A 17,400-nucleotide genomic window follows, 5' to 3' on the forward strand; every position below is an offset into this window, starting at 1 on the left:
TTCAATGGGGCAGAACAGAAAGTCGAGGGGGAGGGAAACTGGCCATGTGGTAATATCCCCCCCCCACTTCAAAACAAGCAAGCAAATCCTTCCTTTCCATGACACACCCCAGACACACCCCAGGGCTTTACAAATGACATTTCTTAAATGCAAATGAGTGCAATGATAGGCCGGTGGCCTGACTGTATAAGGCAGCTTCCCATGCTCCTATGAAGGGAGAGCAAGACAGGCCGGGTGATATGTCAACACTGAGAATGGACTATAGCTGCTGCACCTTCTTTTCCTTTCTTCTTCTCTTTTGTTGATGGGGAAAGGGGGAAACAGGAATATGGAAGGCTGAAATATGTGGAAAAGTTTCTGCAGCAGTGTTTTGGTTCATAAACCCCTTGGAGGCAGTGTGGCAAATTATGAAGAGCTGGCTCCTCTCAAGGAGAGTCCAAAAATATGGACAGTGCTTTCAATTCAGTTTAAAGCACCATGATACCACTTTAAACGGTCATGGCTTTCCCCAGGAAATCCTAGCAACTGCCATTTATTAAAGATGTTAAGAGCTGTTAGGAGATCCCTGTTCCCTTCACAGAGCTACCATTCCCAGAATTCCCTGTGAGCTGTTAAACCCCTATGGGAACCGTCACTGTGAGGGGAATAAGTCTCTCCTAACAACTCTCATGCCTAGTGTATAGTGCAGGTGGGGACACAACACACACACACACACTCATACATGCCCCACCCAAAAGAAAAGCAGTGCACTGCATAATTCCCAGTTCATTAGGATCGGTTGCCATAGAACACATGTTCACAGAACATTGAGCTTTAACACACTGAGCTTCAACAAGGCACAGGGAGGGCAGTTTCCCATTTCTGCTACACTCCACCATTTTCTTTCTTTCTTGATTAGTTTTAGATCCAATCTTTCCTCCAAGGAGCTTAAGGCAGAATACATAGTTCCCTAGTGAGGTTTGTGGCGGAGTTGAGATTTGAACCCAGAACCTCCCTGTCCTAGTCCAACACTCTAACCATTACACCACAGGAGCATAGCAGACATGGGAAACTTTAAAGGTATTGCACTTGAGATGGCTAGGAACTGCCATGTAGATGTGCCTTAACACTATCCTAGGTTACTAGAGCAAATCATAGCGTATGGTACAGGGAAGTATATAATGACAATGTTGTATCTAGTGGTATCTAATGACAATGATTCCTCTCATCATCATTTGGATTCTCTCTCACACACTCAAGCTTGTACACTAAGTGAAAGCTACAGGATTGAATTATAGACCATTCAGTTTCCCCCTTGCTGGGATCAACACTGCAGAGTATAACTTAACAGAAAGATAGAAAGGTATGTTTCATAAAAAGGGATAAAGTCATATAAAGAGAAGTTCAAATGAAATAAATGGGATTTTTGTGTGTGCATGTGGGCATACTGGATTTCTTGCCACTTTCAAGCTAACCCCCTTAGTTCACTTCAATACAATCACTGAAGTAGCTGGGGAAAGAGACAAAAAGATATGCTTTGATATGGTAGATCAACCCCAAAGTTTCCCCTCCTAATAAAATAAAATAAAAGTCTCTTTTGTATATACCGTTTATAATGCAAATCTCAAGTTTGTAATTTCAGACTCACTTCATGAGGGACAAAGAAGTACCTAGATACACAGAGATAGATAAAATAGAATAGATCTCCAATGACGGGGCATCTTTGATAGTTCAACAAAAGTTTAAAAAATAAATGAAAATCATTTATTTTCCCTGGCTACCTTGAATTAGCTCTCTCTGTGTTTGTATGCATAGATGGGCCTGGGTGAGAATGTTGCTGTATCATTACATAAACTTAGCAAGCCATATGGTTAAACAGCACCAGTTTGCATCAATCAGTACCTCTCTCTTATGGGTAGGATTTCCCCCTTCCTTTTAAAAAGGGAAAACATAACAATATGCTTGGAAAGTGAACACCTGAGTTGGCTGCCTGATTATAGAAAGCAAACACATTTTAAGAGCCAAGTTCCTGAAACATCTGCTGGATTTTAAAATCTCTCCATCTTTATTAAGTAAAGAGAGAATAACATGGGTTCCGGAGTATTACATCAAGGATTGGGACTTGTTATATATTTTCTTTTGGATTTAGATGAATCTGCCTTTTGGTTTTTAGGCAGTCTGCTCCTGTTGCAAAAATACCCATTTTTAAAAAAAGGCAAAGAAAGCTGTTGTAGGTAAGTAGGCCAAATGAAAAAATAAAAATGTTGGATTTTTATACACTGCCTTTAACATTCAAAATAACTCCTGAAAAGGGTCGTCCAAGTCACACTTTAGAAAATACCTCTCAAACAAAAGTCTACTTCCTTCACTTTCTTTTTCAAGCAAGAGTACTGTTGTTTGTTTTTAGTCTTTCCACACAATTTGGGTGGGTGTGGTTGTACAATAATTGTGCATTTCCTTCCCATAATTCCAGATAAGCATTGGCATGTGTGTGTGTCTCCTTCGCTCTCAGCAGCAGGAAGGCAGACATACAGACTGCATAGCACATGGTGCCTAATCTGTGTGGTCCATAAGGATCCGGCATCCTCCGCCAATCAGGATTGCAGGAATAGCAGACTTAGGTTGTAATCCTATGCACACGTACACACACAATGGGAACCCCATTGAACACAGCAGTTGATACTTAACTTTGCCTGAGTGGGCTTCCACTTGGACAATTCTGGTTCTTCTGCTCCCCCTGCAGGCTGGGCTTCCCCATCTCCAGCGGTGGAGGAAGGGGGCTGCGGTGGGTGTGGACAGACCTGGATGTCACCGCTGAGGAGGGTGACAAAATGCTGGGCGGGGACTGCAGCACACCTGAGTCTCTCCTGGGAGAGATGTGGTGGCTTGGGTGTGCACAGGCTCTGCGCTGTCCAAACGGTCCACCTGCTGCCTCCCCCCCAGCTGCCTCCCCCCTTCCCTGCCCCTATGGGTGGCTCGCCCCGCCCCTGTGCGCGCTGCCTGAGCGGTTTCCTCCACCACTGCCCACCCCCCACCCCAGTGCTCTAGCAGGCTCCACAGTTCCCCAGAGTAGATTTTTTTTTAGGGAGGGGGATGGATGGGGAAGGAGTGGAAGGGGAAGCCCTGTTGCATGAGTAGAAGTCTGTTGTGTTTGAAGGCAGGCACAATTGTATGCCACCCGGTAGGAATCACCTTTGACAAGTATAGGAGCACACTGTTAGCTTTAGGAAGAATCAACCCATGGTCTGTTCAGCCTAGGTGTATCTACTTTGACTGACAAAGGATCCCTGCAAAGCATGTACTCTACCACTGTGCTATGGTTCTGTGCCTTAGAACAATTCCATTCCTGCCTGTTAGGGTTATCTGGAGATTCCCTAATCTGTAGGTAGGAATAGGGATGCAAGAAGGCAGCCATTTCCATTCCAACCTGTATTTATCAGAACCAGTGCTGTTTCTGTTCTGCTGCAGTTCAATTTCCATCAAAAACAATGTTAGTCTTGCTGTCTGCTGGCTGAATTTAATGTAATCTGTAACATTGTTAATTCCGTGATTCCAATCCATTCCTTTCACTACAAAGCGGATTCATTTCAATTCATACTAAATGTCAGGAAAGGGGTGGGTATAATTAATGATGAATCATTTGCAGACTAACACCACTCCCCCTGAATAACGAATATGAATCAGATTTGCTTGCCTGATTCCTGTTCCTGGCAGCAAGCGTGCATGCAAATGTGCAGCAGTTCCCGCTTTTGTTTCCACTTAGCGCAGAATTAACTGCCATCCCTCGATAGGAATGAGGCTGTTTCTGCACACAGATTTGTGTCTGCTTGCATGTGGTGCCTCCTCAAGCTCTCTTTAAGCTGATGGAATCTGTCAACAAACAAACAAACAAACAAACAAGAATTCATAGAGCCGCTGTTACGAAATGCTAGATTAAAGCCAGGGAGTGTTCATTTAAAACTAGAGAAACCCAGTTTCACTTGCCTCACAGGGTTGTTGTGGGGACAAAACGGTGGAAAGCATCATATGTGCCACCCTGAGGAGAAAGTGTGTGAAAAAATGTCATAAATTAAAATAATACAAATCCATAATGCTTTGACTGTAAAAAAAAACAGAGAAGCAGAACTTTTAGCAGCTCTTGATGGTGCCAGGATAGCCCAGTGGGTAGAGCAGGAGACTCGAAATCTCAGTGTCATGGTCTTGAGCCCCAAGTTGGGCAAAAAATTCCTGCATTGCAGAGGGTTGGACTAGATGACCCTCATGGTCTCTTCCACCTCTACAATTCTATGCAAGTTGCATTTTTTGAAGTGCTCTGATAATACCTATGAGTTTCAATGATAAAACCTTTGTCAAGACTGTTGGCAGAGAAAACTTGGCAGGAATGGGATAGGATGGAATGTGTGTGTGTGTGTGCGCGCGCCCCACCACTCAATCAAAACCTACAAACCACTGATCTGTATGTTAAGCCTATTGGCACATGCAAGGCAATTTTGTTGCATGACCTACTGGGGAAAAACCAGTAAAAATAGAAGTCAAATCACTTAAAGAACTGCTGTTTAGTGAGTTAGAATGAATGAAGTCTTTCGTGAGTTTGTGCTTGCAGATTCATCGCTGTTTCTGGTCTAGCCGTTCCCCTAGCTGAGTCTCAACTGCCCCAGGCAGTCTTTTTGAGGACACTTGACCTGTCAGTCATATTTCAGAAACTACTGATATGGTACTTGCTGATTTAGTTTAGATTCCAAACAGGCTAGCTGCTGGATTACAGACTAATGACCCATCCGATGCTGAAGGCAAAGGCTTAAAGTGCGGGAGTGAATTAAGCCTCCACGTTGTCTGTAGGGGGAGAATTTATTATGTCATTAAATTTGATTCAATAAATTTTCTTTCTTTTCGATGCAGTGTGCCGAGCGAAAAGCAAAGAAGCAAATTCCACCCCGAGCACTGGCATTTTTGTTTGCTTGCTTTCGTTTACATCGGATGCAGGTAAATCATTCTGGTGATATGCAGAGAAGCTCAGGTGATGTGCAGCTGAAGCTCTGAAATATCAATAGGAATGATAGGTCGGGGAAACTGCACGGCTGATTAACTAAGCCTGGGTCCCTATGAAGCAGGCTCATTTGAATACATGCTCCAGTTGGTAAATACATAGGAAAGTGAGGCTTGGCTTTCTTTGATGACCCCTTAGGTGTGGTTTCAAGGGAATATTCAATGAAATACCAAACCTCCGCAGTGTAAAGATATTAGCATTGCGTTATAGATAGCAGTCCAGATCTAATGCGAGCTGGGTAACCAGATGAGTCAAATGAGGATTGAGGGTCGGTTTGCCGAAGTAGATGGAAGTATACAAATGCAAAGATTGCTCCGATAATTTGAGAATCTTCAACATTTGGTGTTGTATCTGCCTACATATGTCTCAGGGTTGTGTTGCAGCAACAGATAAGGGTGTTTATAAATAATAACAAATAGATTTCAGGAAAAGAGTAGCGCGATTTTGTTGTGGTTGTGGTTGCTCCACATATGTAGCAGCTAATAAAAATTATTTGGGGAATTAAGGAAAATTTAAGTGCTGCTGCACTAAGCACATAATTGAATGGGGGAGCAGGGGGAGTGATGCTACTTAACCTACATTAAGATTGCCAGTGTTACATATTGTGGCAAGGGTAGGGAACCTGTCACACTCCAAATTTTGGACTACAATTCCCATCAGGCCAAGCGGTCTTGGCTAATGGTCAGGGATGATGGGAGTTGTAGTCCAACAATATCTGGAGGACCAAAGGTTCTCTGGTCCCTGTATTATGGGATTCATGCCTGGGAACTATAGATACTTTTCACAATCCTGCAAATAAGTGTGGAAGACCAAGGCATGGAAGACCAAGGATTTCAATGGCCTTGCTTAAGCCTACTGAGGTCTGTGCCGGATTGCAGCTGCTACATTCAAGAAAGAAGTGGTTCTGGGATAATGAGCTACATTAAAGCCTTTCCCATCAGATTAGAAAGTGGTGTAACCAGACGTTTATGTCCACCATGAGCTCTTCAAAGTGGCTGACAAGAGAGATAACATAATAATTTAACAGTTTAAAACATCCCTTGCAATCTGACGCTGAAAAACCTAAACAGGAAATAACAGAATACAGCAGCAATAAAAACAATTCAAAACTGAGAGACGGAATCAGTTCAGTAAAACATCAATTTACAACCCAAATGTCTTCCTAAAAAGAAAGAAAGAAAAGGTTTTTGACAATTCAACAAAAGCCATTAGAGAGGTGGCTTATGATGGGCTTCCCTTGGACACAACCACCACAAAGGTGGTGACATTGGGAAGGCCTCCAGAGATGATTTCGGTAGGTGGTCAGGCTTTTGTGGAAGAAGGTGGTCCTTCAGATAACCTGGTTTAGGGCTTTAAAGATCATCACGAGCACTTTGAATTATGCCCAGAAATAAATTAGAAGCTGGTACAGCTGGTTCAACAAAGGACTTACATTCCCCCTATATGAAGCCCTTCATAGCCTAGCCACCACATTCTGAACCATCTGTAGATTTGAAAACTCTTCTGAGGCAGCCCTTTGCAAAGTGCGTTGCAATAATACAGATGCGGTGTAACCAAGATATTTATCATATAATATTACAGACTCCAAATTCATATTGAATTAATGTGCTCAGTCTATTTTTCTTTTGCAGTCTTTGATCTAAATAAAAAAACAGTGTGTGCTTTGATGCACAAACGACCTTTCCCATTAATTTCAATAGATAAGAGAGCTGGGTACATGCATCCCTTGTGTATGCTCACCTGAGCTATCCATTGAAATTAATGGGGAAATTGTTGCAGCTTTGTATGTAAATTTGGATTCCAACAATCAGTTAATGGGTAATACTGACTGGATACTGTACACCAGCTGTTGCTTATTTTAACTGGATTTCTACAGTTTGCTGTCTATGTCCCTCTGAAAACGAATGCAGATAGCCATATATGCACCGACTGACGATTGGTTCCCATTCATTCTCTCAGAAGTAGTAGCCATTTTCTCCAAGCCAGAAAGATCACTGTTAAAAGTAATTCTGATTTATAGCCATAAATGGCTCAACATTCTTTGGAGGCTGGAAAAGACAAAGTTCACTCGGACTTCTACATTTAAACAATTTCTCTATTGTGCTTTGGGCTATTAAAGGACATTCCAGACTGCTTGCCAATTACGCCCTATTAGCGTAGTAGCAATTTCATGGCATTCATGTGACAATCATACTTCATCCTAAGCAAACCATCACGGCAGCAGTAGCAGCACCACACTTAAAAATAACTGCTTCCACAAGTTATTAGGTGGGGCATCTGAAACGAAACTTAGAAAATAGCAATAGCCTAAACTAACCAGCTCTTCACTGGTAGCTGCATCTAATGCCAAAGTAGTTTCTTCAGCTTAAAACTTGAACATGCTTTTAAAAAATTGAATTCTTCTTCTTTCTTCTTCTTCCTGTGCTTGGGGAATTTCCCAGCTGTTTGGGAAAGAGCTAAATATCGTGCTAAAGTCTAGAATAGGGTTTCTGTGCAGACATTCTAAACCAATGTGGTAGTTTCCAGATCTTGTGGACTTCAACCCCATCAGCCTCAGCCAACACAGCCAATGGTCAGATATGGTGAGGGTTGTAGTCACAACATCTGGAGTGCACCATGTTGGCTACTTCTTAAGTATTTGGAGAAATCAAGAGGTGTATACAGTATACATTTACAAACCAGCAGGAAATCTCTACTGGTGCCTTTCACATTTGAGTGTTTCCTAGTGGCCTATCGCATCCACTGTACACAGTCTTCCTTTCTCCAAATTCAGAAATCACTGGACCTAGACAAGATCTTCTCCAATTTTTGGCAAGATAATTTCCCATTTAGTCCACTGACTAAAACTTGGGGGAATTTATATAAAAAGAAATCTGAGTGGGACTACTTGTAATGTCTGTTGCCCCTGTAAATTTCCAACCAGCCACATACTTGAGAACTTCTGGACTCCATATGGCTGCTGACACACAGGCAGACAGACAGAAGAAACAAATGCATAGATGTGAAATGCCAACGATTGCAAGAGCTCCTATTTAAACCCCTCCCCAAGGGGATAGTTTTAATGCCAGATTGAATGCGTCTTGCTTTTCCCCTTCATATTTTATACAAAGTCTCTGTAGCATACTTTCAGTCTTGAGCGATCGTAAGAGAAATAGCTTACCACTGTTCACAAAGAAGTCTAAGAGTGTTCCTTTAGAGATCACAAGGAAGCGCTTGAACCTGATTTCCGATCTCAATGATGAGGAAAGTCAAATTGCTGCCTTGCAGTCTGGAGAAACCGAAAATTCAGAGGAGAGATATGATTTTGTTTGCATTTTAAGTGGCATTCTCAAACCACTATGTGAACTGCAACACAGCTCTTCTTTGAAGTTCGCACTTCTCTGAATATTTTGATGCAGGACTCCAACAAAAAAACATACTACGAAACCTTAGGGGAAAGTACATAAACATGCATATATTAGTAAAAATAACATACAAAAGTGCATCATGTTAGAGAAAATTCCTTGCAGAAACGTGCACGGTAATACCAAGACTGCATACAAACATACTGGTATGTTTATCAGGACAAATCCCCATTACAATGCTGATGAATTGGCATGAAGATTTATGTATTTTTTAAATCAAATTGCGGCAGAAATGCAGAGAGCTGAGCTGAATATTGGAAGAACGAGAAACTGAGAGAAAGGGGGGAAACTGAGAGATTGGTTCATCCCTTCTTTTCGTCCACCCCCGTGGAATCCGATTTGATGAATATTAGCCTAGAAATGCTTTAAATAAATAAAGATCTCTAATGTCCATTCATTTCCCCCCTTCTGTTTGCTGCTTAAAATAAATGCCTGTGGTTGAGCAACAAGGGTGGCGCTGGGAGAAGAGAGAGGCAAAATGAAACATTCTCCCTGACATCTTTTACTATCACTTCTCAGCCAAAAGTATAAATGCTGCGTTGTTAGTCAAGGCAGAATCAAGCTCCTGTGTCTTGTTAAACAGAGTTGCACATTTCCTGCTCCAGGCCCTCTTTGCAGAACAGTCCTTGTGTCACCTGCTGTAGCTGTCTTTTGAGTCGGGGGGTGGGGGTAAGGTGGTGGGGGGGTGGGAAACAGAAATAAGAAGCAGGTCTTCAGCAATACTTTGTAGTGTGAAAGTGCTTTCTGCAGGCTGTGAAAGTGCTCTTCAAAGATATATCTTGACAACTGTTATTACCAATAGTTTTACAGCACTTTCGGGCCGTGATCTTAAGCACATGTGCCTGGATATAATTTCCATTGAAATGATGACATGTACCTTCAAGAACATGCATTTGGGATTTAGGTTGCAGGATTGCAAGCCCATCCCTCCCACTCCGCCCTCCGGCGTCCTTATGCTATTCATTCTCATAGCACCTTCGTGAGAAATGTCACCCAATGACCCTTATATGGACTAGGAATCCAAGTCAGAAGGTCTAAGACAGAGTTCAGCTGGTGTGGCGCAAGGGGTAGCAAGTCAGACTGTAAGCCAAACTATATTGTGTGAGGAGGGAGGCATACATGATCTTAGCTGACCTTGAACAAGTCACTTTGTTTTCAGCACTCACGTCAGTAAAATGGGCATACCTCCTCCTAAATGCTGTGAGAACCATCACAAGCAAGATAACAGGAAAAAGCAAATTTAAAAGGTTCCTTTCCTGGCTGCTTGTATATTTACAATCAAGTGGGAGCTTGCGTGTGGATTCAAGCTGAGTCCTTGAACAGAATAGGAAAGAATCCGTACCAATGGCAGAGATTGATCTGCCATTGTGAAAAGCAAGTGGGTGGAGTCAAGCCAATTGCCCACATCACCTCAAATTATCAGACGAGGCAGTCAGAAATAAACACATGTACACTTTTGTCAACCTGGGGGATGCCTATGCACTAACCAGAAGTGGATGGGAGGGGGACCTCAGATCCTCAGAGCTGAAAGTAGCCCTACAGGTGTGGCCACTAGGACTCTTCCAAGGCCAAACCCCTCACCAGCCTTGTTCCATGCTCTTTTCACATGTTTTGTCTGGTTGCAATGGGCTCTTGGACATTGATAATGCCTGGGAGTTCTGGCGAATGAATGGCATTGGCTATCTGAGCAGCCATGGTAGGCTGCTGTAAAAATGACTGCTCAAATTTTGTGCATTTGGTTACTGGGCATTTCTACGAACTGTGGAGAACTTAGGCATGGAAGTACCCAGAAGAAGCACGTAGACAAAAAGTTTTGTCAGGTGGGGAAAAGCGAGAAATGCAAGTCACGATTTGTGGACATCACCATGTATATGATCTTCTCTGCCAGGACCTGACTTAGATATTCCTCATGTGGTACAGGAAACAGGGCTATACCTGCCTAGACAGGAGGTGCTTGGAGTGTGTGCACCATAGAGGCTCTCTGAACCCCTCAGCTAGCCTGCTGCCAGTGTGCTTGGCTTATGTACATAGGAGTGCCAACTAAGTTGCAACCATGAGTGCCTGGGGCTGTGGGTAACATGCAACGTGCATGGCCCTGGCACTGAAATTTGTGGGTGACTGGACCCTTCATGGGCAATTTTGCGGGTGCTTGGGCACCCAGCGCCCCAGAGAGTTGGCACCTATATCTGTACATGAAATGGGAGAGGACCATCTTGTTTTGCATTTCAGACAACAAAATATCTTCTGCCAGCGCTGAAGGAAGATTCCTGTTATGCTTTTTTTATGTGTGAGGAGTGACGTGTGAGAATAATTTCTCCAGCCTCATTCCAGGGCACTGGTTTCGTCTTCCTTTAATATCTTCTGTGACATTCACTAAAGCTCCCTGTGGTTTTACAAGCCCTGGGAACCTATGTAAAAACACTGCTCTTAATTGTCAGGTGAGTTATCTCTCCCAACTCCACTGCACATTGCTGACTTTATTACCTGTCAAGTCCTTGGTGATGGGAGGCAAACTAAACACAGAGGGGGGAATGAGCGTCAGCAATAAATGTGTTTTTCATCCTGGCTGGTTTAAGTTTCAAAGGTGGGAGTCTCTGTTACCTATTCGAGAATGCCTCGCTTCACCACAGGTATTTCAGGTAGATTAATGGCTCACTATACAGTACAAAGTCAACGATGCAGGGATGTTACCTTGGATGCCACAGGTACAAGGTACAAACTTTGCACCCCACAAGCTTCTTGTTTTGCCTTTCGTCCTTGCATGATAGCTCAGACTGCTGGTAAAATTTAAACAACCTTAACAAATCCAATGGAGCTACTAGTTCAGGGCTGTGTCTTCTGCCAAAAAGAGCTTCTGGCTAATAGGCACCTCTCTGAGCACTTTGATCGACCAACAAGGACCCTTAGCAGCAGTGAAATATGTTGTCTCACCATGACCAGTGCTGAAGAAAGAGTCAACTGTTAGTCTGGTTGCCTGAAGGTAACTACTAGTATCTGGAATGAGAGGGCATCAGCCTGTCTTTTGCCTCAGACAGTGAATAGCCTTGGGCCAGCCATGCTACTGAGGATGCTATTCTTGGTTGAAAGCAAGGCTTGTGTCTCCAAAGAAGGAAGTAGGTCCTTTCCATGGTCACTTCTCATTTGTGGTATGCTTTCTCCTTCAAAACCCACACTATCTCCCATTTTGTCCTCAGAAAGCTTTTCGTTTCACCAGGACTCTTGGGATTAAGTTCTTAGCTTCTGTTGTTTTATGTTCACATTTGGGTTGCATTTATCATCAAAATGCATAGTGGTAATAATATAATTATAATCACCGGTTGTCAGGATTTGAATTGTCTGGAAAGATGGTGAAGAAACGTATCCAATGAATGCAATAAGAAATGTCACAAACATTCGATATGGCTTTTTATTCAGTACTTCTCAGAAACTAAACTTCAGTTATGAGGGGGAAAACGCAGCTACAAAGAAGGTAAATAGATCTGTTTTGGTGGAACTTTGACAGTCACAGATCCACTGAGACAACTGTTGCCATGCTTCTAGCAACGAAACGGCAGATGTGTTGACCTGAAGGTTACAGCCCAGAATATTCTCTGGTTTTTTGGTGAGGCATCTTGCATGGGGTGGTCATCCTGCACTTGCCATTTTTTGTAAAGTTTTGGTCACATGGGGATTACTTGAAAAATCATTCGATGGGGCACATGGAACCATCTGGAGAGTTGACCAGTAGTAGCATGTAGCTACAAGGCGAGCTAAATTCTATGATACAGACTCTTGAACTTGTGGGGTGGGATGAACATGGATGAACAGCGTGGTGTAGTGGTTAAGAACGGTGGACTCATAATCTGGTGAACCGGGTTCGCGTCCCCACTCCTCCAAATGTAGCTGCTGGGTGACCTTGGGCTAGTCACAGTTCTCTGAAGTCTCTCAGCCTCACTCACCTCACAGAGTGTTTGTTGTGGGGGTGGAAGGGAAAGGAGATTGTTAGCAGCTTTGAGACTCCTTAAGGGGAGTGAAAGGTGGGATATCTAGTCCAAACTCCTCCTCTTCAACAACAACTTGGCTTTATCATGTGGGCCAGATGCTGTACATCAGCTTTCCACGTGGTTCCAGTGAAACCCCCTAGGGTTAGGGTTGTAAGATTACGAACAACAAAATGACCATAGTTGGTGGCCACTCAGTCACAGAAGCTCAAGACATTGCTTTTGCTGTACAGGTAAAACTGATCAATCACATATCTGTAAATTATATATCACAGTGACATGCAGCTAAAAAAACAGATAATTTGATGGAGGAAGGTAAACAGGGAACCTTGCAGGGGTTGCATAGAAAAACCAGACAGCCCAGATCTGTGTTTAACAGTGCAATAATCATTCTGCAGAACCTTCTTTCTTTCAGGGCTTTCCCCGTTGAGTCATTTTGTCTAGTGACAATTCCAGAGATGTTTTTCTTTCCAAACCATGAACATGGACCTTCTTTTCTTTTCCACCAGTGAATCATCTGAGGGGGCTTCTCCAGTCCTTACAGATCCCTTTTCTGCCTCTTTCCTTGTTCTCTACACCTTTTTCCAATGAAGACAACTCTCCTCTCCCGGGCTGTGTGCACACTGCAGCTTTAAAGGAGATTCTAAGCACATTTCCCCCCCTCAAAGAATTATGGACACTCCTCACAGGGTTATAATTCCCAGCAATCCGTAACAAACTACGGTGCCCATAATTCTTTGTGGGGGGAAAGAATACTTTGAATGTACAAAGCCCAGGTTAGAGACACAGGTCACAGCAGAGTGTTTGGGGAAATGTAGTCCCAAGACTCAACAATCCCTTCCACTGCTTAAAAAATCGAGACTTGAACCTTCCTCTCTTGTAAGCAGTCATGTTAGCTGTATGCCTGTAGGGTAGTCGTGACACAAGTTGCACAACCCTTTCCTCCCCAAAGAGTAGCCCTTGTGCAACCAGTGCCAGACTCCACCCCCACTAAATCTGCTACAGGTGGAAATGAGATACACCCAAAACCAGCCCATCCTCATTTCAACATAGCACCCAAAGTGTCTGCAACCAACTTCCAAACATGCCCAGATGGCACCTTTGCACAATGAGGTGGTCCACACCACAACAACAGTGCAGAGTTATTTTAGTAGGTTCTCTCTCCTCCCTTCTAAACTTTGTCAGTGTATATCTGTGGCCTGGCTTGCACACATGATGCCGTGTCGAAAAAGACAAGGGGCCTGCGGTAGACCTGCTGAGCAGGCGAGTTGCAGATCCTGCAGAGCTGAAACCAAAGTGGAGAAGTGAAACCGATTTCTAAAGAGAATGCACTTTCCACAGTCATTATGCTTTTGTATCTCCCTCTCTGCATTGGAAATTGCTAGAGATGCAGTTTGGTTCCTACTGAGCAGCTATGGCAAGGCACTAGCCAAAGGAGTATGCAGGGCTCTCCAAATATTTACGGTTATTGGCACAGTTCACTGATTGGAAGGGAGACCAGTTCTTCACTTAATCAATTGATTGACAGATTTTCAGTAGATTCATTTCTTACATTGTCCTCTGAAAGGGAACAACCTGGAAAAAAATTACGATGTTTAGAACACATTTTGGGAGTATTTTCTTTCTTTTTTGGAGAAAGGTGTATTAGGTCAGTGTGGATTTTAATTAAAAATTGATGTCACACTTTGGTCCTTGTGGCTGCTGCTACTCCCATCTCCTCTTTCTTTTAACTTTGCTTTGGTTTACAGTGATGCTTTGTTTATGCCCATAGCTCCAAATAGAAAGGAATCTTGCAGGAGAGCTGCAAGGGGGTGGCCTGCAGGGCCCATGCCTGGGGCATTTTGCTCTGTGCTCTGGGTGTACCTGTGGCAGGTGCAAGGTTGATGCACTGCCAGTGAGCTGTGCAGCTAGTGGCTGCTGTCAGAGTTGTGGGAGAGCCAAGTGATAAATTTGCATATGCAAATTTTCTGCAAATTGGGTCTGTGCCCAAGCAGCCCTTGAGTATAAATAGTATGGGCTTATGTGCATGACTTCTTAATCCACCACTTGTACTTCATGTAGCTCTTATTCCAATAAATGCAAGAAAGAGTTAACTGAAAAAAGAAAACTTAGAACGTGGTGAGCAAGACATATTTGATTTTTAAAGGAGCAGGAAAAGGAGGAACATCCTGGAAATGTAAAAGATTTACATCGTTCAGTAAATTTATAAGTAAACTATTTGTAAACTGTTGGGTATTAATCCGTTTCACCTGTTGTGTCCTTCTTGAACCGATTAACCTGCAGAACTGGCAGGGTTCACAGGTTTATGTTACCTGGCCGATGGTTTTGGATTAGATCAAAGCAATTAATTTCTGTTTGTAAGGGCTAGGCAGAGCATGAGCCATCTGTTAAGAAAATAAGTCATCAGCTGCTTTGCAAACCACAGTAAATTCTGCAGTCACATGAGTGACTTTAATAGGTCTTGAGTAGCTGTTGCAAATTTGGGAAAACTTGGCAAACTAATATATTGAAGCTACAGTCTTCTGTATGCTTGTAGTAAGTTCCATTAACCACACTAGGACTTTTCTGAGTAAATATGGATTGCAGCCTTAAAAAAACACACACACAAAAAAAGGGGGGGGGGCAACAGCCTAGCACAAACCTGATATTGTGCAAATTGCCTTTGTGGGCAGCAAATATCCCAAACCTGGTCCCATAAAACTTGGGTTGTGGTTTTTGCAAAATGCTTAATAAAGGCAAAGATTGGAGAAATGTTTTAACTTTGGCGTTGTTGCAATCATGCTGGTTTATGACTGTAATTAATCTTTGATTTGATAAAAGTGGGGCAGGTCAACGGCGGAAACCAAGGAATTTTGCTACTAGCTCCAGTGAATTGCACCTTAAGAACACAGGAAGAGCTTGCTGGATGAGGCCAATGACCCATCCAGTCCAACATCCTGTTATCACAGTGGCCAACCACTGTGGGGAAGCCCACAACTTGGATCTGACCACAACAGCACTTTCCCCACTTGTGATTCCCAGAATCTAGCACTCAGATGCATACACTGGAGGTGGAACACTGGCATTCTGGATCGTAGCTGCTGATAGTCTTATCTTCTGTGAAAATTTTCTGGCAGTTTCCCCACACTATCTGAATGGTATCCGGTCTTCCCTCCATTCATTTACCTTCCTAGACTCCCCGCAAACAACTAATCAAGCATAGGGTTAACTCTGATCTGATTCACACAACCATCTTTCCATGCTGGTGATATAGTGGATGACTGTTGCCTCTTCTTGGTCTCATCAGTCTCCTTCAGTAACAAAAAGGCACCTTTGGATCCAACTCAGGGCTGGGTTATGAATTTAAAAACACAACATAACAAATAGGAAAGCCTTGAAATGTCCAGTGTATAGCAAAGATACTATACACGCCAAAACCGATAGGTCTCTGTTTCTGTTCGCACATTCGTAGTGTGTCCATCGCTTGATTTGTCTAACCATGATTCTTCTCTCCTCGGTGACTGGCAGATGGATATGTGAGTCTGCCGAAAGGCATTGCGTTGGAAGTGACATCAGGTGATATGGAAGTGCTATCCTCGATATAAGTTCTGCGATAGCACATTCGCACATGCAAGTCGCAGCTTGACGTCTCGTTCATCAAGGGACGAGCACAAATGTGCAAACCGGCAAACTGCAGCACAAGTGCAAGGCATGCTCCAATATTACCATTCACACTTCATTATTGGTTTTGCTTTGTTTATTTGGAAAACGTGCATCTTGCCATATGACTTTTTCAAAGAAAGCTTCCTTCGTCTGTGCAGCTACATCCCGACGAGTTTTCAGAAGACAGCAATAGTGCTGGAAGGGACACCAGGACATTCTCCTCACTTTGCATGTGTGAACCAACTTAGTGAACACTGCAACTGCGATTTGCCTCTCTATAAACTTGCAATTACTAGAAAGACAGCAATAAATTAATGAGCAAGGTTTCAACTTAAAAATGACCCTGGTCTCTCGGGGGGGGGGGTTATTCTTGCCTTCAGTCTTGCACATCTTTTGTGGTGTAATATGAATGATTTTTTAAAATAATAAATACTAAGGAACAATGTGCTCTTTCCCTCTGTACCTGCCTGCCAACCCTTCCACCCTATCTCTGCAAAACCTTTTGCATGCCTCTGCAGCAGCAACCAGCCTGCAAGGTAGTTTACCAACTTCGTTTGGCTATTGAAGAGCTTGTAAACAAATTCATAAAATTTGTCATGCTGATTATAGTGTTGGCAAACACAATGGCTGATCATGTTATAAATGTTTATCAACACCCGCACTCACCCACCTGCTAAGAGGTGCTACGCTTTAATGAAATTGTTTGACTATCAAGGCTGGTTGCTAAGATACAATGTTCTCGTTACTAGGGATGTGATGCTTGCAGATTTCTGTTATCAAATAATGATTAGAGATGCGCTAACCTCAAGGTGTTCCGTGCAGCGAAAGGTTTGCTGAGCCTCAAATTAGTAAACTGTCTGCCTGAGCAGACACTTACAGAAGGAGCGCGCGAGCATCAAAGTTACAGGGCTGACATTTTAAAAGGAGACAATATCGGTCAGACGAAGCAAGCATCCCCTGCATATGATGAAAGACTATCTGTGGAAATGTTTACATGATCAGTTGCCAAGCACATTGTATTTATGACATATTTCCAACTTAGGATAGTCTTGAGTCCTGGCATCAAATAATTGCATTTTCTTTTTAGTGTATCAAAAGCCCCCTTACACCCACTCCTTCCAATAAGCCCTGTCTTTTAAGATCCCCTATTTTGCTGCAGGAAAGAAAAGCAGGGGGAAAAAGACCAGGACACCAAAGGAGATGAAGCCAAATTAGCAGGAGAAAACATACATAGTCTTTCCAGGCACAAGATTACATATTCCTAAATAATACAGGTCCAAGGTCAGGAGTGTTGTTGATGTAAAACCAGTTAAGTATTACAAAAGAGGGGGAAAATATTAGATATTGA

The 17,400-nt window shown here is 43.0% G+C and overlaps 1 long non-coding RNA gene across 1 annotated transcript in view; it reads left to right on the forward strand.

Moving 5' to 3' along the window:
* Positions 1-16,446, forward strand: part of LOC310703268 — a 50,899-nt gene extending 34,453 nt beyond the window's left edge. The window contains exons 4-6 of the long non-coding RNA XR_014524049.1: positions 2,129-2,213; positions 4,879-4,962; positions 15,918-16,446. This is a non-coding gene — a long non-coding RNA (uncharacterized lncRNA). The remainder of the gene's footprint in view (positions 1-2,128; positions 2,214-4,878; positions 4,963-15,917) is intronic.
* The last annotated feature ends 954 nt before the right edge of the window (positions 16,447-17,400 follow it).

Source organism: Podarcis liolepis, assembly GCF_965112155.1.
Source record: "Podarcis liolepis genome assembly, chromosome: 1".
In the NCBI taxonomy this organism is placed as follows: Eukaryota; Metazoa; Chordata; class Lepidosauria; order Squamata; family Lacertidae; genus Podarcis; species Podarcis liolepis.